Source organism: Pteropus vampyrus, unplaced genomic scaffold, assembly GCF_000151845.1.
Source record: "Pteropus vampyrus isolate Shadow unplaced genomic scaffold, Pvam_2.0 Scaffold74, whole genome shotgun sequence".
In the NCBI taxonomy this organism is placed as follows: domain Eukaryota; kingdom Metazoa; phylum Chordata; class Mammalia; order Chiroptera; family Pteropodidae; genus Pteropus; species Pteropus vampyrus.
Genome location: NW_011888855.1, coordinates 1,062,501 through 1,087,954, shown reverse-complemented (window position 1 = coordinate 1,087,954; position 25,454 = coordinate 1,062,501). Strand labels below are relative to the sequence as shown.

General features: G+C 34.1%; 1 protein-coding gene and 2 non-coding genes across 9 annotated transcripts in view; 2 read left to right on the top strand and 1 right to left on the bottom strand.

Annotated features, from left to right (window-relative positions):
• The window catches only part of NSD1 (nuclear receptor binding SET domain protein 1), a 138,336-nt gene that overhangs the window by 29,897 nt on the left and 82,985 nt on the right, over positions 1–25,454 (top strand). The window lies entirely within an intron of this gene.
• TRNAG-ACC lies at positions 1,847–1,924 on the bottom strand. Its single transcript is given in 2 exon segments — positions 1,847–1,882; positions 1,888–1,924. It is a non-coding gene; the product is annotated as a tRNA-Gly (tRNA).
• On the top strand, positions 11,945–12,051 carry LOC111741180. Its single transcript, XR_002780921.1, has one exon. It is a non-coding gene; the product is annotated as a U6 spliceosomal RNA (small nuclear RNA).

Below are 25,454 nucleotides of genomic sequence, written 5' to 3'. Positions count from 1 at the left end.
GGCAGGTTTTCTTCTCAACCTCTTGGGCAGCCCCAGGGGACTCTCCAGAACACTATCTTTGAGGACACAATTGAAGCTACTCTGGGAGGGAATTTCAATAGAAGGATTTTGAGAACCGAGGAGGGAGAGATCACCTAAACCAATAAATGTAAAATGCAGCAGCAGGTCTTCGTTCAACCTTGTTTCATTATAACGTCAATAATAGAAATCAGAAAATAAGTAAATAAGTATAATGCTGAGACTGAGATACGTATTTTTAAATGTATTGAAAAACTAATTTCAAAGTATATGTGAAAATGTCCCATCATTTTTCTAGTGCTTTTCTTGGAAGGAAACTTTTTTTTTAGTTATTTAAATATTCAGACACAGTGTTGTTATACCTAAATATGCTTTTAAAACTAATGCTTTTTAGTGAGTAATTATGAGGAAGGATGAGTAATTGTGATTTTTTAATATCTTCAGGTGATTTGACAAGTTAATTTCTACTGTAGTTAAAAGCTATATTAGTAATCAAGGGTAAACAGATTAATTTACTTAAGTTTGGGTTGCTTTGGAAATAGTTTTAATTTATTTAGAAAGCTTTGTTCTGATCCTGGAAATGTGACTGGCATTTTGAGTCAAGTCCTACAATCTGTATATTTGAATACTTATAGTACTTCTGACAAGATTTAATGAGGAGCTAATAAGTGAGTATTACATCCATTTTATAGGTGAACTCAAAGGAAATTAATGCACAAGAGTGTACATTGTTTGGGTCTAGGGAATGAGCACTGTTGTAGAGCCTTCATAGGACCTGGACTATCCTGTTTATTGGAATGTTGAGCATCCCACTAGAATTAAGGCTGTTAAATTATTATAAAGTTGGAGAACGATTCAGCCCTTGAGCTAGACTTAGTTTTTTGATGGAGAAATTATGTTTTAATCATTTCTGTAGCCCCAGGGCCTAGTGTAGCCTGTTCGTCAGTAAGTAGTCTTTGAGTAAATGAAAGTATTATTTTGCTAGTTTATTATAGTTTAGCTTCATGAAAAGACTACATCAAAAAAAAAGTACAAAAAAACTCTCTTGTCCTTGTGAGTTATCTTCTCTTGTATTCTCCCTGCTGAGGCAGTAAGCGATTTGGAGTAACTATGGAGGGACTTCAGAGACCTGGCAGAGATGAGTCACAGAGACCCTGAAGTGTCGTAACTCTCTGGATGACCACAGGCTTATCTTTGACTTAAAGTTATCAGTTATTTAATTCATAGGCTATGGGTGAATTGCAAAAGTAACATATGCTAGTCATCTATTGAGTGCCTATTTTGTGCTGGAATTGTGCCAGATCCTCTGTAGACATTTATTTCTAATTGTATTATTTCCATCTCGAAAATGAAGGACTTGAGGTTCATTGAGGTTCAAAGAAGTTAAGGAACTTGTCTGAAAAATTTATAGTCAGGATCTATTCATACCTAGTTTTGTAGAGCACTACAGCCTGTGCTAAAATTCTTGGGTCCTGGACCTTTCTATGGTACTAGAGGGATACGGATGTATGATACTAAGACTGGAAAGACAGCATGGCTTTAGGGAAGAGGCACCGGAATAGAAGGCCTAATGTTCTAGTCTTTTCGTTTTCTCGAGAAAATCACTTAGGCGTATCAGAGAGCATCATTTTTTTTAAAAAAACTTTTTTCTTTTCGCCCTCTTTAATTCTCCCCACCCACTTCCACCCCTGACATGGATGTTGCTGTTTCCTCTTAAGAACTGGATCTCTGAAGGTGGGTCGTCTCCTCCCACATGCTCGCAGCGTGCACCTGGGGCACTCAGGGGGCCTGGTGCACCCAGGGTCTGGTGCACCCGGGATATGGTCTGTGTCTCCACTGGGGTGCGAACCCAGGACCTTCTGCGTATAGTGGTTAGCAGATGTGCTAACCACTACACTATGGAGCCACCCCTCGTTTTGTTTTTTAAAGGTGCATGTAAAGTTTAAGTTAATACCAGTAAAAATTGTTCTTTTTTTAATTGCAGAAGGCTGTATACAAATTGTTTTTTTATGCTTTCTGAAGGCTATGTCTTTGTTCTAAACATAAGGTAACTCTAGGCTCAAGTTTAGTATTACCAATTGGTGACTTGCCTTTTACCAACACTGATTGGTTTTGATGTAGGTTTAAGGAAGGATAATAAGGAGCACAGATGTGTATGATGTGTCTGTTTTGAAGAGACCAGGGGCATCTTCTGTTAGTTGCATTATAGTGTAAAGATGTTGTGACGAATATTTGCTCAGTGAGAGTTTTAGTGAATGAAAGAGGTTAGTAATGTGTCAAGTGCAGTTACTGATACAAAAGGCTGAAACTGAAACTGACTGATGTTTTTTACTTTCTATATTGTGTGACCTAGTGGAAAGGGCACAGGTGATTGAAGAGAGCAAAGATATGGTGGTTTGTCATTTGGCCAGCTCACTTCCCATTTCTGAGCCTCACATTCTGTACCAATATAACAAAGAGATAATAATTAGTACCTGCCTCATTTTCACTATGCATTTTAGAAGAGAAACAAAATGAATGTTCTTAGCAGTTTCTGGTACTGGGCATCTAATACAGCAGGTACTTGATTAATGTTTTGTAAAACGTTGATAAGATGCCTAGGAACTTAACTCTTATTTATATCAATTAGCCTTTGGTAACCTTTGGTAAAATTGGTTTTATTGTATGTTGTTTCGCTTTAAGTTGCAGAACCTGTTGAAGAAGGTTGATGAGTACTTACTGTAAATGCTTCCTTCTTGTGTAAATTAGACAACCTTGGAATTGTAGTCAGTTGCTCCTTGCTATGTTAGTTTCATGCCTCTTGAGATCTCTTTTATCCCTGCTCCTCTCAGAAATACTCAGAGCTGTAGTTAAAATCAAATACTAACTAGTTATATAATGCATTTGTTTCTAACCATGATTGTTCATCAGAATCACCCATGGAGCTTTAAAAATTGAGATACCAAGGGCCTTGCCCGAGAAGTACTGAATCCAAAGAATCTTCAGGCCTGTGGGTTGGGTTGGGGTAGGGCTGTATTATTTTATAAAACTTCTCCGTGATTCTGATGTGTAGCCAGGGTCAAGAACCATTGATCTGCTTCCTCTGGCACTCAGAAACGAATCCCTAAAAGGCACAGACTAAAGCCAAAGTCAAAGGGAAAATAAGCCCCAGGTCATACCTAGCAGTTAGTTATATGATGATGTAGTGATAAATGAGAATCACTGGGTGCATAGTAGGTTCTCAAACACTGAAAGAAAAAATTATGGACAGAAGACTACATAGAATAAAATTAATTTATGTCGGAATGGTTCGGCTGTGGATTTTCTGTTGCAGGGAAAATCCCTTTGGTCAATGTTATGAAATTCCCCAGATTAAGAGCCCATGGAAGACCCTGAACTGATGTTGGAATTGTTCAGTTACTGCTACAACAGTTTCTTTTGTTGCCTGAAGCCAGGGAGTATAGCTGTCCTCCCTCCTTTAAACTTCCCTCCTTTAAAGGGTAATAGAGGGCTGCACCTTCTCAGGCTTGTTTTCTGCGTTGTCAACAGACCTGTTTTATTGTGGGTTTGAGGATTTATAAGGCTTAAGCCAAAGGCCTTGGCTAGCAGGGAGCACCTTGGCCTGCAGGTTTGTATACTGCCTCTTTAGCAGGCTGCCCTCTGAGCAGCTTTATGCTACAGGCTGGACTTTGTTGATAGACTCCTAGTCCCATACTTTTGAGTTTCCATGACCAATGTAGCTCTGCTTTCGAGTCTTCATTGGACCAATTCCCTGCTTTTCTCTCTTTTTCCGACTTCAGTGATCCCCTTTGATCAATTGTCCAGCCTTTCTCTTTAATTTGTTGTTCCTGGCATCTATCTAGTAAGCAAGGGTCATTTCTTTCTTACAAAGTAACAATTTTACACAATAACCTTTAGTTTTTTGCCTTAGATTGCCACAGGTTAAAATCGCAGTACTGCCAGAGATCTCTGTTTAACTACTCCTTGGTAGATGTGCTTATCTGGATCCCTGGTCCTATTTTCTTATCAGCCAAAGTTAAAAGACTGACTCTGACTTCCTGTACCAGGTAGAGAGGGTTGGTGGGAGGAGACATCAAGAATTTGGGTTCACTCTTATATTCTGTGGTTGGTGTGAAGGAGTAGGGGTCAAAAGATGCTGGCCTCCAATTCCTGGTTTTTGCTACAGGGCTCTAGACCTCTGGCAAGGTCACAATGAGCCCCTCTTTTCTGTTTCCTTGTCTGAAATATGAGATAATAAAATAGTCTATCTGTAAATATGAGATAGTAAAATCTGTGCTGCTTGCTTCACCTGGTTTTTAAGATTCAGGTGCTATAATAGATGTTAACAGAGTTTTGACAATTAGACTACTTGCATGCATTTATTAGATTATGTGGCTATGAGGGAGGTAGAAGTAATGCATAAGCTTATGGTAGTAGTTTACTACAATATACAGTTCTAGAGTTGAACATTTCCTTTGCAGTTTTGAGACTGGGAAAATCACAGTGCTTGCAAGGTAGAATTGTAATCACCAACTAAAAATAACCACCATTTATTATTGATGACCTGTACAAGATTATTCTTAATCTAGTACAGGTCATCAATAATAACATTAACATTTGTTCAGTTGATACAACCTCCTTCTAAATAGGAGACAGTATTATCCTACTTTTACAAGTCAAGAAACAAGCTCAGAGAGGTAAAGTAACTTTCATAAATCTCACAGGTGGTTAAGGGCAGAGCAGGAATTACGCCCATGCATTTCTAGTATAACACAGAACTGTAGTGTTGGCATAGGAAATATGCTTCAGTGTATATAATTTATCATTTAATTATAAGCAAATGAAATGTATGTTAAGGATTAAGACTTTAAAGACTTAGTGATTTACAAATGCACAGAATAGTGTGGACATTTATCTTCTTACCTTGCTTATCCCATAGTCTTAGATAAGTCATTTGGTCCCTCTGTCTTTATCATTCTTTGGGAATAGATCCTTCAAAGAGGATGTTCATTTTTAGTCATAGTATATTGTAAGTCTTGATGTTAGATTTAAGCTGGCCTGAAAGAAAAGGAAATGATCTGTAAAAAGTTTAGGTTTGATGATGTTTTTTTGACTTTGTGTGTCTACATATTCTTATCATGTGTTGTCGTTTCCTTAATAAAAATGATCCAAGACAAGTCCTTAGTAGCAGGGGCAGTAGCTGCATCTCTAAAATGATTAGTATGCAAGATAGCAGTTCAGCACTCCCAAACGGCAAGGTGTATGGGAGTGGAGTAGGTTGAGTAGGGAAGAGTTCCTTCAACCTAGGTTCCGAAGGAAACATGGGACAGATTTAGACATGGCATAATGAAGGAGAGCACTCTGAGGCAGGAGCGGTGCAGTAGGAGGGAGTATGTAGTGCAAATTACATACTGGTTAGATTTTAAAGTGTGGAAAGAGATTTTGTAGGAAGTAAGATGGAGTGGGCAGATTGTGGCCAGTTTATGGAGGCCCTTGAATACCGTTTGGGTAAGTATATGTACTTGATTTTTTAAGAAAGGTAGTAACAGCATTGGAATTATACTAAATTGTGTTTCTATTTAAACATTTTTTAGGTCAGTTATTTGGAATTTGAAATAGTTTTCAATAAAGAATGTTAATAGAGGTTGTGTACCTATGCTGTCATTAATTCTTAAAGTAATTGAAATTATTAACCTTTGCAAAGAAATACAGTGAATAATATAGCAACTGCCTTTTAAGTTGTTACTATTTGCCAGGCACCTTATAACAACTTTATGAAGTATGGCTCCAGGTAGCCTATGCTTTTAACCGTTATGTTGTACTCTCTCTCAAAATAATGGCTTCATACTAATAAGATAAAAAATAAAATCCTTAAATGTTGCTGCTTAGGGTAGAATCAGACCCGAAAGAGGAGGAAAAACAGGCTTCTAATTTCAAGCTTTTTAAATACGCTAACACCTACAGTGCTTACACATTAACAGCTACTGGCATTTTTCATGTTAATGTGTTTACATATTAGCTTTCAATAGCCTTTTGAACTGGGTACTATTGTCCCTGTTTTACAGATGATGAAAATGAGGCATAGAGATAACACATTTAGATTCTTTCAAGACAATTCAGAAGACGTAATGCTGATTTTTTTGGAGTGCATTTTTCTCACTGTTGCTAGGAAATTCTGTCCTGTTGCATTTCTCTACATTTTATTTTGACCTACAAAGGAAATGTGTATTAAATTTTACTTAAAAATATTGTGCAAGATACACCAAAAACTATGGTATCGGACACTTAAAAATGGTTAAAATGGTGATTTTTGTGATATGTGACTTTGATATCCAAGAAAAATCAATCTTAATAAACTATATGCATAATACATGTTCAGTGTAGAAGAATTAGAAAATGTAGATAAGCCAAAAAAATCACTTGGCATATCCAAAGATCCAGGTATTTTCATTTTGACCTCTATCTTTCCAGATTTTTCCCGAGGTATATTTGCATAGGAAAATGTATGTTTATATAAAATTGAATATCATTGTATACATACCTTTTTGTAACTTTTTTTTCCCCACTTAGCAATACATGTGTGTGTAAAATTTCTCTAAAGTGTTCCAATGTATGTATAGATGTTTTATCATTTATTTAGACAAGTGTCTGACATCTAGGTTATTTCTCTTTCTTAGCCATTTAAAAAAATGATGAGACTAAGGCATATTTAAAGTATTGCTTTTCTAAACTATACATTGTTCTAAACTAAACTGTTCTTGAGATTTTAGTGCCTTCCTTGGCTCAAGTAAAGGCTGTTTGCAAAGCAGAAAATATGTTGATAGCTGCAGAACAGCTTCAGTGGCTTTGCTTTTGTGAATAGACTTTTTAAAGTTAGTTGTTTTTCATTGGGGGAATATTTGGACTTCCAAAATGTTTAGAGGGAATGTGAGTTATATTTAAATATTATGGAATATTGATTTGTAAAGTATAGAATCCTTAAAGAAAATTCTGATTTATGTTCTGGGAATTAGACTGGTGCAATGTAAAAAGCATTTTTACTGGAGTCAGATTTGAATCCCTTAATTGCTATTTCGATACAAGTTTTGTGAACCTGGGCAAATGACTTAATTTCTGCCTCCATTTTCTTAGCTATTATATGGAGAAAAATACCCTCCTGGCCTATCCTTAGAAGCTGCTCTGGGGTTCTAAGATAATTGTTCAGCATAGTACCTGATTCTTGTTGTGCCCAAATGTAGCTGGCCAGATCACTATACTTATTTGGTATAGTTATTTTGCTTAGCAATCACTCGATCTGCGACGTGGTTGAGATGCATTTCAACCCCACTTAAGTTCTGATGAATGAAATATAGGATGGAGATACTCCTTTCTTTTTTTTTAAATTTATTTGTTAGGCGAGGCAACCTTTGGTTGACCTCACAGATTGCAAGGACCTTGTCAGCTTACAATCCCTTATTTTTTAATTTTTTACACCTACAGCACCTGGTCTTCCACGGTGGTCTCCTATCCAAGTGCTAACCGGGCCCAACCCTGCTTAGCTTCCGAGATCAGAGCGGGTAGGGCTTGTTCAGGGTAGCATGGCCGTAGACAGTTTTCTTTATTTTTATTTTTGTCTACTTTTGAAGAGAGGTGGGATCCCTAGAATGATATTGAATACTCACACATGGTTATGAATGCTTTGATTGAAAATATCCGGGGGTGTTTCTAACGTTGGAAGTGGGTTTCTATTTTCACTTGTGCTTAGTTAGGAAGGTTGAAGTTAGAACTGAGAGAAGCTTCAGAGAGGAACGTTGATCTGTGATCCTCCCCAAAATCTAGTGTTACTCCATAGCTTTTGCAGAAAACCAAGTTTGTTAGTGTACCTAATGTCTGTGTTAGTCTAAGCCCCCATAATGAATAAACTTTGGGGAAAGAGATACTCCCATTGTGCTAATATATTTGTTTTGAATAGCCAGAGTGTACACCCTTTCCAAAATCTGGATATATGGGAGACTAATTGGTAATCTGAAGGCTACTTACCGAACTATAGCTTCAAAATTTTTAATAGTCTTTTACTAACTTCTAATGTGCTATCCTACTTCTGTCCCAAATTTAGTGGTATTGCCCATTCCTGAACCAGGGAGTTTTGAGGAAAAAGACTGATTGTTGACCATCTTTGAAGTAAAGACCTTAATGTAGATGTGTTTAAATATAACATTTATCTTTTTAAGACAAATGAGGGTTTCATGGATTAAGGACCCGTAAGTTTTTCTTTTTTAATTGAATAAGTTTGACATGTAACATTGAGTAAGTTTAAGGTGTACAGCATGTTACTTTGGTGCACTTATATATATTGTAATATAATTGCTAATGTAGCGATATCACATATATAGTACAATATTATTGTCTGCGTTCATTATACTGTACATTAGATGTCTATGGCTTATTTACTACTTGTTACAAGTTTGTACTCTTCTACCAGTCACTTTTATCCCCACCCTGCCCATTCTCTAGTAACCACCATTTTACTCTTTTTTTACAGATTTAATTTTTAGATTCCACATATAAGTGCTGCCATACATTACTTGTCTCTGACCTGTCTTGCTTAGTATAATGTGCTCAAAGGACCCATAAGTTTTGACAGGCGCTGAAGTTGGCAGAATAAGGCACCTAGGTTATTTCAGTTCATTTAACATGTTTTTATTTTATTGAACCTGTATTTTGTCCTAGATAATGGAGATACAAAAGTGAATGACACCTTGTCTTCATGAACTTAAAGACTGGTGGAATAGATAACCATAAATTGGAGACACAGTACAATGATGAGCTAAGAGATAGATATAGGATATAGTGGAGAGGTACTGGGTCCAGCCAAGGGATAGGAGATGATGGAAGGCTTCCTGAAGGGACCTTGAAGAAAGAGAGGAATTCCAGGCAGAGAAGAGATGGAAGGATAAAGAGCATGATCTGTAAGGGGAACTGTAGACAGCTTGGTGTGTAAGCTTTTGAGGTGGGCAATAGTGAAATAAGAGATTGAAAACCAATAGTACGTAGGTCCTAGCCTTATTTCTCAGGAAGGAGCCACCTATTCTTACCTTGACTGTCATTATCGAAGTTTATTTGAAAAGTTTGTTTCGAATAATAAAGCTAGTGACTTTCTTCCCCCACCCCTATCTTAGCAGCTGTGGTATTTTATTTTGCTAATTTCTCTCCTCCAAAGACGCTCTGAACTCTCAGGGGACTTGTTTGTTGCATCCTTCAGTTATAAGCCACTCACAATATTTATACAATGCTTAAATATAAGGAAAAATATCTTTTTTGAAAATAAGTATTTACTGTAAGACAAAGAGAGTGAGTCTTTCATAATTTTCACTCTGTAGAAATAAGCCGTTTACCATTTTCTAAACTTAGTAAATACTTCGTGAATGAGTGATTTGACATGAATTACTTAAATTTTATCAACTCAACAAACATCTGAGCATCTACCACTATGTGACACCTAGGAAGACAGAGATAAGACCGTAGTTTCTATTAAGTGGCCTAAGATTTTTTAGTAGTATTAAAACATATCCTCAAGTGACTAGAGGAGAAATGGGAGAAATTTAAAAACCTGTTTAGCAAGTTTTACTTCTTTATATCTTTTTAACCTGAATTGCATAAAACAGGCACACAATTAAAGAAAGTTTAAAAGGAGGGAAAAACCCACCAGAGTTCTATACATAACAATTAAAATTTTCTTATTTTTTATTACACACATTTAATTTTTTCATAGTGGTAATAACATCTTTAACCTGTTTCCCATTTAGAAAAAAAGTACAATTTGCTGCCAGTGTTAATTTTACATAAACACACTCTTCGAGGCTGAAGCAAATCTGACTGATTTTAAATGTGAAAATAAAATATGAAAACTGTTCTTGGAGTTATTTCTAAATAGAACTTGTTTCTAATCCTAACATAAGAAATGTATACATAAATCGGATTCATGACATCAGTCTTTAGCTAACAATTTCAAGAATGATGTTAACATGTGTAGGAATGCTGCGTTTTCTAGGATTTGACATTTTCAGCGATCAAGAAATACTATATTTTGTAAATGGAAATACCACTACTAAAAACAGAAAGCTGTAAATAGAATGATGTCATTTGTTTCCAAAGACTGTTGAGATATTTTGCAGCAAACTTTGGGGATAAGGTTAGGATTGTAATCCATGAGTCATCTCAGTTAAACACTACAGCCGCAAGCTCCATTGGTGAGTATTCTTGGGGAAAATGAGAACCGGGTTAAATAAAGGTTTTGTATTTTGTCTTTTAATGCTTTTTTGGCTTCCATGGTAATTTTTAATGACTTTAATAAACCAGCAAATTGTTCTACATTTCCTTGGCCATCTTCTTATAGTTTCAGTTAGCTTTTATCTTCACTTTTGTTGTTATAGTTAAAGATGCAGAGAAAATGGTATAGTCTTTAGTTCGTCTCTTTCTTTTGGATTATTTTCTTAAAATGGAATCCCAGGAATGTGAGTATTACGTCAAAGGGTATTGCCATGTTTCTCTCCAAGAGGTGATAATAAAATTGATTAGACCATAGGGGTAAGTTATTTCCAAGAACCTTGCTATTTCTTCCCCATCCCCCACTGAGAATATGAAGGAAATTAAGGATTCTGTTGGTCAAGTGATTCCCTCAGGGCCTAAAAAGAATCCTTACCTATTTCTATGCCTCAGGACTTAGTCCTCAGACGCCTTTTTCTGTCTGTACTCACTTTTCTTGATGACCTTTTGTCTGGACCCTCATGCCTCTCAAATTTTTATATCTCTAATTTGGACCTCTTTTCAGAATTCCAGAATCATACATACAATGGCTTTTTCACTAGGTTGTTAAATTGAAGTTTTATACTTAAATTGTTCAAAACCAAATTCAAGATGTTTCTTCCCCAATCCTACCTCTGCAGTATTCTCTTATCATGGGGGATACGATACCTTCCAAGACCCCTAGTGGGTACCTGAAATTGCGGATAGTGCCCAACCCTATATACCCTATTTTTTCTATACATACATGCATTCGATAAAGTTTAATTTATAAATTAGGCACCGTAAGAGATTAACAACAACAACAATAATAAAATAGAACAGTTATAATAATATACTGTAATAAAAGTTATGTGAATGTGGTCTCAAAGTACCTTACTGTACTCACCCTTCTTGTGATGACATGATATCATACGGTGCCTTCGTAATGAGATGAAATGAGGTGAATGACTTAGGCATTGTGATATAGCGTAAGCTACTACTGACCTGATGATGATACATAAGCTTTCTGGCTTCTTGCTGGCATATTGGAATTACCAGCATCACTAATCTTGCTTTTGGAGGCTATTATTAAGTAAACTAAGGGTTACTTGAATACAAGCACTTGCAGTGCCTCAGTGGTCAATTTGATAGCAGATGGCTGCTAGTGACTAATTGGCAGGTAGCCTATACATCATGGTTATGATGGACAAAGGGATGATTCATACCCTGGGTGGGATGAGATTGAGCAGGTCAGAACAGTACACATTTTAAAACTAATTCTTTATTTCTGGAATTTCCTATTTAATATTTTTGGACCTCAGTTGATAGAGGGCAACTGAAACTGGAAGGGCAAATCTCAGGTAATGGGGGACCACTGTAGTCTTCTTCATTTTTAGTAAATGGCAACTCACATCTTTCCTGAATTTAAGGCATAAACCCTTAGAGTGATCCTTGACTTCTCTCTTCTTTCGGTAGCACCCATATCTACTCCACCAGCAAATTTAATTGGCTCTTCTTACTTCTCACCCCTTTGACCAATTCCAGATTGCTTCACATAATTGTTTTATCTTACCTGGATTATTATTGTAATAACATTCTAAGCATGTCTCTGTGCTTCCACCCCAACCCCCTAAGGCTGTTTTCAGTATGGCACCCAGAGTGCTCCTTTTAAAATATCAACCCTGTGCTTGCTTCGGCAGCACATATACTAAAATTGGAACGATACAGAGAAGATAAGCATGGCCCCTGTGCAAGGATGGCACGCAAATTTGTGGAATGTTAAACATTTTTAAAATTAAGAACATTCTTTAGAATAAATATTGCTATGTTATATACACCAAAATGAAATAAAATAAAATGTCAACCTTTCAAAGGCATCTATCTCACTCCGAGAAAAAGGGCATTATAAGGCATAGGTCTTCCTGTCCCTGAATCATTTCTCTGACTTCATTTCTTCCCGTTCTTTTTCTTTCTCACTCTGTTTCAGCCACATTGACTTTCTTGCTGTTCTTTTGAAAAATACTAAAGTTACGTTCTTTTTTTGTGATCTCTGATATATTTTATTATTCAGTTCAAAATATTTTAAAATTTTTATTATGATTTATTCTTTGACCTAAGGATTATTTAAAAGTATACTTGTTAATTTCCAAACAAATATTCTAGTTATATTTTTGTAATTAATTGCTAACTTAATTACATTATGGACAGAGACTACGTTCCAAATGATTCCAGTCCTTTCAGATTGGTTGAGATGTACTCTGTGGCCTAGTACATACTGAATGCTCAAATATTCCCTGTACTTGGAAAAAATTTAAGTTCCATAATTAGAGTGTAGGAATTTATATATATTCATTAGGTCCGATTGATTATCTATGATGAAATTTTCTAAATGCTTAAAAATGCTGTGATTTTTTTTTTCTTATTTGGTAATTACCAAGAGAGATTTATCTCCACTATGATTATAATTTTTATTTTTTCTTGTAGTTCCGCCAAGTTTCGCATTTTATATTTTGAGGCTATTTATTAGAGGCATACAATTTTAAACATATTTGGGTTTAAATTTACCATGTTATTTTGTGCTGTTTGTCTTGTTTTTTTCCCCTTTCCTTGCCTTTTAGACTTAAATTTTTTTTCATTGTTCTTTTTATGTTCCCCCCATGCTCCTTCAAATTTGAATTATATATTTGATTTCATTTAGAAGTAACCCCAGAAATTACAACAGGCCTCCCTGACTTTTCAATATTTAAAATTCCCATTACCTTCTTCTCCATAGTTAATATGTAAACCTTACAGACACTTAAATTCATTTACACAATTACTCCTTTGTTTTTCACATTTCAGACCTGAGATGATTTCCTTTTGTCTGAACTATATCTTTTAGAATTTTCCTTCCTGAGAGTCTCCTGGTGGTTAACTCTCAATTTTGGCTTGTCTGCAACTGTATTTTTAGCTCTCAAAAGATATTTTTGCTGGATAAAGAATTCCAGATTAGCATATATTTTCTTATGTCATATTGAAAATACCACTCTACTGTCTTCTGACTTCCATTATTGCTGGGTGAGGTCAGTAGTTGAGAATTAGCAAGTACCTTCCTGCCTTAGAGGGTAATGTGTCTATTTTCCCCCTGGTTGTGTTTAAAGATTTTTTTCTTCTTTTTTCTTTTTTTTTGCAGGGCAGGGGGGTTGGTTTTCTTTATAATATTTTGATGTGTCTAGGTGTGGATTTCTGTTTAATCTACTCATGATTAGTTGGTCTCCTTGAATCAGTGAATTAGTGACTGTTTAATTCTGGTGAATTCTTAGCCAATTTTTGCTATTATTCCTCTGCCTCATTCTCTGTCTTCTGTCCTACGACTCTGATTAAGTGTATAGTTGGCCCTTCTCATTGTATGTTCTTACCTCTTATGTCTCTTACCTTTCTTTATTCCGTTATATATTTAATTACATGCGTATATACATATATGGGTATGTGTGTCTCTTCCTGTTCTTGTGTGTGTGATAAAATAAACATAACAGTTTATCCTTATAATCATTTTAAAGTGTACAATTCAGTGACATTAAATACATTCACGGTGTTTACAAACATCATCACTATCTAGTTCCAGATTTTTTTATCACCCCAAACTGAAACCCCATACCCATTAAGCACTCATTCCCACTTCTTTTTCCTTTAAATTTTCCTTTTTGAGGGGGGTTTTGTTTATTTTTTTTTAAAGACTATTATACCTAATTGGAATATTAGCTCCATGAGGGCAGTTTTTTTTGTCTGTTTAGGTAACTGCTGTATTCTCAATATATAGAACAGTGCTTGGATATAGAAATGTTTCACTAAATAACTTTCTTGAATGGCTGAGTAATTATTCTGAGAAGGATGTTTCATAGAAATGGCTATACTGTTTATAAAGCTCACTAGTGATGATGGTAGCATCATAACCGTGTCATGAAAAGGTCATATTTACATGTTAGAAATTTAGTTTCCTCTTCCAGAAAATGGACTAATACTTCCAACCTTGCAGTATTGCTGTGTTAATAGTAATAATATAAGTATGATACCAATCTGTTTTCTGTCTCTGTATTTGCCTATTCTGGATACTTCGTATAAGTGAACTCTCATAATACGAGGTCCTTTGTGACTGGCTTCTTTCATTTAGCATTATTTTTAATATTCATCCACGTTGTAGCATATAGCAAGCACATTTCTTTTCATTGATGAGTAGCATTCCATTGTATAGATACATCACATTTATCCATTTATCAGTTTGATGGGCATTTGGTTTGTTTCTACTTACTTTTTGGCTATGATGAGTAATACTTCTATGAACATTTGTGTACAAGTTTTTGTGTGGTAAATTTATGTTTCATTTCTCTTAGCTGTAATATAACTTGGAGTAGTTGGGTCATATGGTAATGCCAACGTTTAATCTTTTGAGGAAATGCCAGACTGTTCCAAGGTGGCTATATTATTTTACTTTTCCAACAGTAATGTATGAGAGTTCTAATTTTCTAAATCTACCAAGGCTTGTTATCCTGTCATTTTGATTCTAGCCATCCTACTGGATGTGAAGTATTATTACCTCATTGTAGTACTGAGTTTCATTTCCCTGTATATTAGACATTTGTATGTCTTTTTTGGAAAAATGTCTAAGTCCTTTTCCCATTTTTAAAGTATTGAGATATTTGTTTTTTTATTGTCAAGTTATAATAGTTCCTTATATACTATGATTAGAAATCTCTGATTAGATACATGCTTTACAAATAGTCTCTCTCATTCTGCGAGTTGTGTTTTCGTTTCCTTCATGATGTTCTTCGAAGTACAAAAGATTTTAATTTTGCTAAGGTCCAATTTGTCTATTTTTCCTTTTGTTGCTTGTTCTTTTGCTATCATATCTAAGAAACTTTTGGCTGCTTTAAAATCACAAAAATTTTTGCTTATGTTTTCTTTTAAGAGTTTCATAGTTTTAACTTACATTTAGGTCTTTGATCCACTTTGAGTTAATTTTTGTATATGTTATTAGGTAAGGATCCCACTTCATTCTTTTGCATATTAGTAGACAGTTGTCCCAGTTCCATTTATTGAAAAGACTATTCTTTTTCTGTTGAGTGGTCTTGGCACCCTTTCTGAAAATCAGTTGTACAAAAATGTATTGCTTTATATCTCTCTCTACTCTCAAGTATGTTCCATTGATCTGTATGTCTATCCTTAATTCCAGTACCACACAGTATTGGTTATTGAAGTAATATTGGGAATTGGAATGGATGAATCCTCAACCTTTTTTTTTCATTTTGAAGATTGTTTTTGCCCTCTGGGCCCCTTGTATTGCCATATGAATTTTAGGACAAACCTATCAAATTTCCTAAAAAAGGCAGCTGAATTTTGATAGGAATTGCATTGAATATTGTAGGTCAATTTAGGGAATACTGCCATTTAAACAATATTAAATCTTTCAGACCATGAACAAGGGAAATCTTTCCATTATTTAGGTCTTTTATTTTCTTTCAATGATGTTTTGTAGTGTTCAATGTGTAAATTTTTGTCACCTTGGTTAAATATGTTCTTAGTTATTTTACTCTTGAATGCTATTGTAAATGGAATTTGCTTAATTTTATTTTCAGATTGTTTATTGCTAGTGTATAGAAAATGATTGATTTTTGTAAAATCAATCTTACATCCTGCAACCTTGCTGAATTAATTTATTAGCTGTAATAGTTTTGTGTGTGTTAGATTTTTGTATGTGGAGGATCATGGCATCCGCGAATAGAGATAGTTTTCCTTTTTTCTTCGCAATCTAGATGCCTTTCTTTCTCGCCCCCCTTCCAGCTATCTGTCCTGGCTAGAACCTCTAGTACAGTGTTAAATGGAAGCGGCAAGAGTAGACATTTTTGTTTTGTTCCTGACCTTAGGGAGGAAGCTTTGTTTTTCATGTCTAAGTATGTTCTTAGCTGTATGTTTTTCATAGATAGAAATTAAGAAAATTCCCTTCTATTTCTACTTTTTAGAGTGGTTTTATCATAAAGATGTGTTGGTTTTCCTGCATCTATTGAGATGATCGTGTGTTTTTTTCCTCTTTGTTCTATTATATTGATTGATTAATGTTACATAATGGGTAAATCCCCCTTCGTCTTGCGTATAATTCTTTCCTTGTGTTTCTGGATTCTGTTTGCTGTTATTTATTGAGGTTTTATCGGTCTGTTCTTTGTGTGTGTGTGTGTGATATCGTCTTGTTTTGGTATTAGGGTGATACTGGCATCATAGAATGAATTGGGAACTGTTCTTCTATTTTTTGGAAGAGTTTATGAAGGGAATAGTGTTAATATTTCTTAAGTATTTGGTAGAATTCTCCAGTTAACTGTCGTAATTCTGGTCTTTTCTTTGTTGGAAGTTTCCTGATTACTAATTCAGTCTCTTCACTTGAAGAATGTCTGAATAAATTTTCTATTTTGTCTTTTTTTTCTGAAATTTTTACTGTAGTGAAATACACTTAATGTAAGGTTTACTATTGTAACCATTTGTAAGTGGACAGTTCAGTGATATTAAATCCAGTTACGTGTTGCATAATGGCGTTTTAGTTGATGACAGACCAAATATATGACGGTGGTATAGCTTAGGTATCCAGTAGACTGTACCATTTAGGTTTGTATAAGCATACTCGATGATGTTGGCACAACGACAAAGTCACCTAATAACACATTTCTCAGAGTATATCCCTGTTAAGCAACATATGACAGTGCATTCATGATATTGTGCTACCATCACCACCATTCATCTTCTGATCTTTTTTCATCTTTTAAAACGAAAACTCTATACCCATTAAAAATAAATCCCCATTCTCCTCTACCCCCAGCCCCTGATAAGCTCTCTCTAATTTTGATAATTCAAAGAGGAATATAAGAGGAATCACATAGTATTTGGCTGTTACTGGCTTGTTTCAAGTAGTATTATGTCTTCAAAGTTCATCCACATTGTAGCATTACCTTGCTTTTAAGGGTTGAATAGTATTCCATTGTATGCACATACCATATTTTGCTTATCTGTTCATCTCTTAATGTACACTTAAGTTGCTTCCACCTTTTAGCTATTGTGAATAATGCTGCTTTGGTCATGGATGTACAAATATCTCTTCAATATCCTGCTTTCAGTTCTTTTTGGATATATACCAGAAGTGGAATTGCTGGATCATATGGTAATTTTTATTTTAATTATTTGAGGAATCACCATATCGTTATTCATAGTGTCTATATCATTTTTACATTCTCACCAGCAGTGCACAGGGTTCCAAGTTCTCCACATCCTTATCAACATTTGTTATTTTGTTATTTATTTATTTTTTTGGTTTATTTTGTTTTGTGTTTTTTTTGTTTTTGTTTTTGATAATAGCCATTTTAATAGGTGTGAGGTGGTGGTTTCTCATTGTAGGTTTCATTTGCATTTCCCTGATTGTTAGTGATATTGAGCATCTTTCATATGTTTAGTCACCATTTTAATGTTTTCTTTGGAGAAATGTCTAAAGTCCTTTGTACATTTTTAAATTAGGTTATTTTTTGTTGAATTTCAGGAGTTCTCTATGTATTTTAGATATTAATCCCCTATCAGATATGTGATTTGCAAATATTTTCTCCAAGTCTGTGGATGCCTTTTTACTTAGTTAATAGACAAGATTTAAAAATTCTCATGAATTCCAGTTTGCCTAATTTTTCTGTTGTTACTTGTGCCTTTGGTGTTATATCCAAGAAAACATTGCCAAATTTAGTGACATGACACTTTTGTCTTATGTTTTCCTGTAAGAGTTTTATTATTTAAAGCTTTACATTTAGATCTGATCCATTTTGAGTTAATGTTTACATATGGTGTTAGGTAAGGATGGAACTTCATTCTTTTGTATGTAAATATCCAGTTTTTCCATTACCATTTCTTTACCCTATCGAATGGTCTTGGTACTTTGTCAATATGTTATTTGACCATATCTGCAAGGGTTTATTTTCAGCATTCTTTCCTGTTCCATTGGTTGATACGTTTGTCTTTAAGCTAGTATCAAACTATTTTGATTACTGTAGCTTTTAGTAAGTTTTGAAATCGGGAAATATAAATCGTTTAGTTTTTGTCCTTTTAAAAAATATTGCTTTGGCTATTCAGGGTCCCTTGGATTTCATGTGAATTTTAGGATGAGTATCTGTTTCTGCAAAAAGTGTGATTATGATAGGGATTGTACTTTATGTAGTGGTGACATCTTAATATTAAATCTTCCAATCCATAAACATGGAAGTGTTTCCATGTATTTGTGTTCTTTAATTTCTTTCAGAAATATTTTTGTAGTTTTTATTGTAAAAGTCTTTTATTTCTTTGGTTAAATCTTTTTGATGCTATTGTAAATGGAATTGTTTTCTTCATTGCCTTTTTGGATTGTTCATTGCTAATGTATAGAAATTCAGCTGATTTTTATGTATTGATTTTGTGTCTTCCTACTTTGAATTTATATTCAAATTTTTTGTGTATGGAATCTATGGTTTTCTACATATGAAAGCTACAAATAGAGGTAATTTTACTTCTTCCTTTCCAATTCCATTGTTTTTTATTTCTTTTTCTTGCCTAGTTGCTCTGGCTAGAACATCTAGTACTATGTTGAATAGAAGAGGAGAAAATAGTTCTTGCTGTGTACCTGATCATAGAGGGAAAGCTTTTCATTCTTTCACTATTAAACATGATGTTATCTGTGCATTTTTCATATATGGCTTTTATTATGTTGAGGTAGGGTTTTTTTGTTCATAGTTTGTTGAATATATTTAATCATGAATGAGAGTAGAATTTTGTTAAATGCTTTTTCTGCACCAGTGGTGATGACCATGTAAGTTTTAATCCTTTATTCTGTTAATGTATATTTATCAGTTTTCATATTTTGAATAATTCTTGCATTCCAGGAATAAATTCTACTTGGTCATGGTGTATGTTTTTCTTTAACTGAGATGTAATCAACATATAACAATATATTAGTTTGAGGCATACAGAAAATAATTCAATACTTTTTACTAGTTTTAGGTCTATTCAGATATTCTCTGTGTTTTTAGTCTTGGTAGGTTTTGTGTTTTTAGGACTTAAGTCATTTTCATCTATTCAGTTCGTTGGTGTACAGTTGTTTATACTACTCTCTTATAATCCATTTTATTTCTGTAGAATCAAAAGTAATGCCCTGATTTTGTTTCTAATTTTAGTAATTTGAGTTGACTTTTTTCTTAGCCCATCTAGCTAAAGGTTTATCAGTTTTGTTGACCTTTTTAAAGAACTAACTTTTGAGAGGTTTTTTTCCCCTATTTTTTGATTCTCTATTCTTACATTTTCCTCTAATCTTTATGATTTATTTCCTTCTGCTTGTTTTGGGTGTAGTCTACTGTTTTTTTGTTTTTTTTTTCTAGTTTACTAAGGTGGAAAGTTAGGGTTTTCGAGAGAGTTTTTAAAAATATACATGTCTGCAGCTATAAATGTTTATCTAAAAACTGCTTTTGCTGCATTTCATAAGTTCTGGTGTGTTTTGTGTTCATTTTCAGTGTAATTTCTAAAGTTTTTTGTGAATTTTTCTTTTACTTGTTCGTTATTTAGGATTGTGTTGTTAAATTTCCTAAATTTCTTTCTTTTTTATTCCTAATTTTATTCCATTGTGGTTAGAATATACTCTGTGTTTTTTAAGGACTTTTAATTTTATTTGCACTTTTTTTTAAATAGCCTAATGTATGGTCTATCATTGAGAATGTTTATGTGCTCTTGAGAAGACTACATATTCTGCGGTTCTGTAGAATATTCTTCAGGTGTCTCTGTTAGGTCCTGTTGGTTTATAGTGCTGTTCAAGTCTTCTGTGTCCTTATTGATCTTCTGTCTAGTTCTCTCCATTACTGAATGTGGGTTTCAGAGTATCTTATTATTTGTCTTTCTCCCTATTTATTTGTCAGTTATTGCTTCATGAATTTGGGAGTCTGATTTCCTGCATATATAATTGTTACACTTTCCTGTTAAGTGGAATTCAGTCTTTGTCACTAGTAACCATTTTGCCTTTAAGTGTATTTTGTGTGATGGTAAAGAAGAAGACACTCCCTCTTTGTTACTGTTTCCATGTTATTTCTTCCTGATCCTTTTATTTTCTTATAGACAGCATATATATATATAGTTGGATCATTTTTAAATTTATTCTGCCAATTTCTCCCTTCAAATTGTAGTTTTAAACCCATGTACATTTTATATAATTAGTGATAAGTAGGATTGATGTCTGTCATTTTGCTATTTGTTTTATGTCTTATATTTTGTTCTTCTACTCATCTGTTACTGCCTTCTTTTGTGTTAAATTAGTTTTTTTCTAGTGTAACATTTTAATTCCCTTGTCCTCTCTCCCTTCCCCTCCCTCTTCCTTCCCCTCCCTCCCCCTCCCCCCTGCCGCTCCTCCCCTCATACACACACTTAACACCCTTTCTTAGTGGTTGCTCTGGTTAAGTGGTTAAGATTGCAACTAACATTTTAATTTATTACAAACCTAGTTTGGAGTAATAACAAGTTAATTTCAGTAGTATAAAACTTTGTTCCTCTGTAGCTTTATCCTTCTCTGTCATTTTATTGTCACACAAATTACATTTTTATATATTGTTTACACATCAACACAGATTTATAATTATTGCTTTATGCAGTTTTCTTTAAAATCAGATATGAGAAACTTATTATAAAACAAAAATACATTTTACTGCCTTTTATATTTACCTAATTTGTTACCTTTATGTTCTTTATTTCTTCATGTGGATTTGAGTCATTGCCCAGTGTCCTTTATTTTGGGTGCAGGACTCCCTGTAGCATTTCTTATAGGTAGATTTACTAAGGACTCTCCTTGAAATTAACTTGAAATATATGCTTAAGTGTTCTTTTAGTAAAGCATAGCACGTTAGTCAATTTGGGGAATCAGCTAGGCAATAATTATTGAATATCTACTCTTTGCCAGGTACTGGGCTAAGTGTTAGACACAGAACTAGTGTTGGAAGAGTCTCTTTTTTTCTGGTAAGGCAACCATACTCTCTGAGGTTCTGCTATGGACTTGGTGCTGTGTAGACTTGAGGAGAAGCTTTGCTATCATCAGATTATAATCAAAGTGCTTTGTAAACCATATGACTTATACAAACGTAAGATTATCTGTATTATTTTATTTATGCAAACATTTTTTATAGTAAATGAACAACAGTGTGAATTTTATGTAATCTCTCATGTTAGATGTCCTAGTTGTAAAATAGAGGAACTACTTATTTTTATCACAGGAATAAAGGAGTCACTTTGACCAGGTAGGAAAAAGTTGAAATTTAAAGTAAAATTCAAATAACTCTATATAGTATAATTCTTTAGTATAACATTTAAAATTTGGTATTTTAAACCAAGTTATTTAATTTTTTTTCTTTCTAGAATTGATAGAAGCAGTGGCAGTGTTAACAAATGTTAAGTTTATAAGCCAGAAGATGATATATTTATAGTTGATCTTATTCTCAAAAATGGGCAGTTTCACCTGTGGAAAATAGATTTTAGATATCATTTAAATTATCTAAAGAGATAGATTTTGTCTTGTATATTGTCATTGTCATCTTATGCAAGTATAATTTTATGGGAATTCTTAGTAACCAGAACAAAAACTGAGTCCTAGAGTTGCGGTAAGTTCTTTGATTGTTGTCAAGTAAAGTACTAGTGCTTTTTCCCACTCCTCTGGATCTTTACCTCAAGTACAAGTCCTCAAGTACAATACGTTATTAAGTTATTTTAGAAGCTATTGTTTGTTGTACCAATAGACAAGAGTAATATAGCCTTAAAATTCTAAGAGGATAGAGCCCAGTTAAGTGTTCTTACCACAATAAAATTTTTAAAATAAAGGAAAAAAGATACCATTGTACTATGATTTAGGTGATTTTGAGTAGTTCACTCAACTGTAAGTTTTGGATATGCCTGGGAGGAGGGTATTAATATTCAAGGATTATCCACTTTGTGGTAACGTTAAATAGCATGAAAATAGAACACAACTTAAATTTTGTCTCCAAATCTGGAAATATTCCTGGACTACGTGAGTTTTTCTATCTTAGAAATGCAATATAGGTCTGATTTGAGCCTCTTGATGGAAATTTAGTTAATGAAAATACTCAAATCTCACATGTCTTTTGACCATAGCTTTTGGTTCAAGAGCCACTTCTTGTGATTGCAGAAATGTATCAGTCCTTTAAAAATGGCAGTGACAAGCTCTTACAGGAGAGTTTAATGTGACATGTTACTGTCAGTAAGGAAAAAGAAATGGAGATTTTTGAATCAAGTTGGTTTTTTAGGTTTGATTTAGACACAAAACAAACTCTGGCCATATTTTCTTGTAGTTAAAATGAGAGGAAAATAGGGCATTGTAGTGCAAAAAAAAACAAAACACCACCACCACACACGGTCTTTAGAATGAATCAAATGTGGGTTTAAATCTCAGTCATTCCAATTGTGATTTAACTGTTTTGATACTGAGTTTCTTTATTCATAGAATGGAGATAATGCTATTTCCTAATGTGAGAATTAAAGCAAGGTAATGTTTGTGTACTGTTTTTTTTTTTGAATACCATAATAAAGTACCACAAAGTGGGTGGTTTAAACAACAGAATTTTAATTGTCTTACCTTTCTATAGGCTAGAAGTACAATGTCAAGTTGTCTGCAGTGGTATTTTTTTTTTTTTTCTGAGGGCTGTGAGAATCCGTTCCATGCCTCTCCTAGCATCTGGTGGCCTCAGCATTTCCTTCTCTGTAGTTGACGATCTCCTCTCTGTCTTCACATCATCTTCCCTCTATGCATGTCTGTCTCTGTGTCCAAGTTTCCTTTTTATAAGGACACAGTTATATTGGATTAGGGACCGCCCTAATTGACCTTATCTTCATCATCTGTAAAGACCCTATTTCCACATAAAGTTACATTGACAGGTATGGGGGATATATCTTATGGGCGAGCACAGTCTGCCCCGATAGTATATATCAAAAGGCTTAGCTCCAGTGCATTTCTTCCAGCTGGACATAGATATTAGGCAGAGCTGTTCTGAAGTATGCTATCCTGCTATTTTAAGCTCAGATGACATTTCTTCACTTTATTCTTCCTTGTTATTCCCCAAGTGTCTTGAGATCAGAAATTCATCTGTGTCTCTTGTTAAGCTTTGTATGTTAAGTGTTTAGAAAGTTAATGTGCAGTTGAATTATAGGTTTAACGAGTTATTTGCAAGTCTTTCTTTCCAAGGTGAAATTTTGAAGCTCCTCTGAAGAGAAGTCTTATTCTTTTTTTCTCCCCTTATTTTTTTCTGTTTTTGTGTTTGGAACCCTTTCTTTGGTCTGGAATTCTTACCCGTGTCTAACTTTTTAAATATAAGGGTCAATTGGATTTGGATGTTGTGCATTAATAATAGTATTAATAATATGTATTTGTGTAGACATTTTTCCCCAATGAGTTTGCATATATTGTTTTATATGGTCATCATGGTAAATGAATCAAGAAAGTGATGAGAGAATTATTTCAGGTTTATGAAAATTGTCACCCATGATACCATTAATTTCATGAAACTTATTTGTATTTCTTAATGACTTTTTAAAATCATGATTACAGTTTCAGCATAGTTTCTAAATGGTTGGTGTGTTGTATGTGTGTATCCCATAACTGTCTGCACTTTGCATATTTTATTGAGTTGTCAGCATGATTTAACAGGTCTTCTTGGATGTTAACTTTTTGTTTTCATAAATATTTGCCTTAAATATTTTTCTGCAATCTTTCACTTGTTTAGATTATTTCTTCTGGGTGAAAATATTAGTAGAATTAATAGTTATTTTGATGGTCCGTGGTAGGTGTTTCATGATTTTATGGCTTAGGAAATGTGAGCTGAATTAACTGGCTTGTTTAAGGTGACATAATTTGTGATAGAGTCAGAAGACAGTTCATTAATGCTTTGTCTGGTTGTGTGATTTTGGCTTTACCTGATACCAGAAATGTTCTTTCTCTGCTATTTATTGAAGGCATGTGTTTTATGGCTATCCTTCCTGATGGTATAATCACGTAGTAGTAGTAATATGAGGGGAAGATAGAACCAACAACATGTCATAGGTTGATGATGACTAAATTTGTCATAAAGCACGTAATAATCATGGGGTTTTATTGTTATTAGATAATAAAGTAGTGGTTGAGAGTTTGAGATCGAGTGTTGGACTTCCCAGGTGGCTCTGCCACCTAACTAAACTACATGATTATAAGCATATAGTAAAATAGGAGTAGTATAGTATCTACTTTAAGAGGATTAAAGGAGGAACAGTGCCTGGCACATAGCATACATCAAATAAATGCTAGTATATTTAGTCATTTAGGACTTGAATAAACAAGCACATTTCATATTTAGCAATAATTGCAAAATAAATTAAGTGATCAAAAATTAAATTATATCACACATTTATGGGAAACCTACTTAAATTGTAGTTTTTAGCACAGGCAAATAAAAGGTTTGTTTTTCTATCCAGTCTTGGTATCTTGGTTTAAAAGTTCTAAAGCTAATTAGCTTTGACGTCATGTATTTTTCTGATAACTTACAAACCGATAACAGACAAAAACGGCCCCTCAAACTTTTTAAAAATTTATTTGTATAATGAGATGTCATTTCTGTCTTATTACCTAGTAATTCTATATACATGAAAAACTAATCATAATACTTTTCATAAGGGTATTCTACGAGATTTAATTTAACTTCTATGTGAATGCAATCTTAAAAGTTGAATGGTAACTTATAAATCGTTGAATTGAGCCTAATCCTTTGATATCCTTGAGTCTCAGGCATTAGTTATTATTTTTATTTGAATGACTTCAGTCAATTCACTCAGCATACTCTCTTTGAATACTCTGTGCCAGGTGGGTACTTTTTTAGGCATTAAGGAGGGCACATTGAGGAAGGAGCCCACCAGGTCTTTTTCAAGACTTGCCACTTATAGAAAATCTTAATAACATTTGTACATCTCCTTTGAGTAAATGGAATAGGTTGTTCTTTTCCAGATACCCTAGATTCTTCTTTTGGCTACCCAGAAATATCTCAGCACACTTGCAGTTCTTTGTGTGGCTTATCAGCTGAGAAGCTCAGTTCTACTAAATACAAAGCTGTCTTCCTCTCAAGGGCAGGAGATCTGTACTGTGTATGGGGTGTTAA